We start from the raw sequence: 742 nt of genomic DNA on the forward strand, positions 1-742 counted from the left end.
TACCAATGATAAAGCGAAATTTTTAGCTCCTGTTCGCATCGGACAGTCGCTGTCAAATAGACTTACCTAGAAAATCATTAAAGAGACAAGCACAGTACGTAGAATGCGTACTGTGTTAACAATTACCCATTCCAATCGGTGGCGGGAGAGAAGCTGCTGAACGAACTGCTGTTCACGATGCCGATAGAGGTCTAACCCGATACGGTATTGTTCGACGAAGTCATGCAGCTCGTCGATATAAAACCTACAGAACCATCGCTTCGTTAGTACCACTATGAGCGACGTTAAGATACAGATACCATCTCCGAATCGTTCGATATTTTCACGCGACTCCACCAGATCACATACGATCGCGATACCCTGTAGCACACAGAACAACTCTACAGCGTATAACCCCAATCGCTGCCAGTATGGGGCCTTCGAGAAGCCCGGATAGATACCAACGAGCCTTCAGCCAATGAAAAAGAGAGAGAAATAGAGTTCGATAATTAGAGGAAACTTTTGTTCTATTGTTATCAATATAAATCATAGAAACGGGCTCACCTTCAGTTATCGAATTGGTACTTAATGTACGGCTCATCTGGAAGGTTTCTAGGCCACAACAGGCTCATTTTGCGTCGCAACCATTCCATTCTGCTCTCTATAACACTACTTCTATGTCCTACTACGGATTACAAACAAATGCAACCTATCACACCTCAAATTATGGGAACAAGTTGTTTTCTAGCGGTGGTAATTATTT

At 43.1% G+C, this 742-nt stretch overlaps 1 long non-coding RNA gene across 1 annotated transcript in view; it reads right to left on the reverse strand.

Annotated features, from left to right (window-relative positions):
• The window catches only part of LOC126576386 (uncharacterized), a 1,518-nt gene extending 1,115 nt beyond the window's left edge, over positions 1-403 (reverse strand). The window contains exon 1 of the long non-coding RNA XR_007608301.1: positions 127-403. This is a non-coding gene — a long non-coding RNA (uncharacterized LOC126576386). The remainder of the gene's footprint in view (positions 1-126) is intronic.
• Positions 404-742: the final 339 nt, after the last annotated feature.

Source organism: Anopheles aquasalis, chromosome 3 (assembly GCF_943734665.1).
Source record: "Anopheles aquasalis chromosome 3, idAnoAquaMG_Q_19, whole genome shotgun sequence".
Taxonomy (NCBI): Eukaryota; Metazoa; Arthropoda; class Insecta; order Diptera; family Culicidae; genus Anopheles; species Anopheles aquasalis.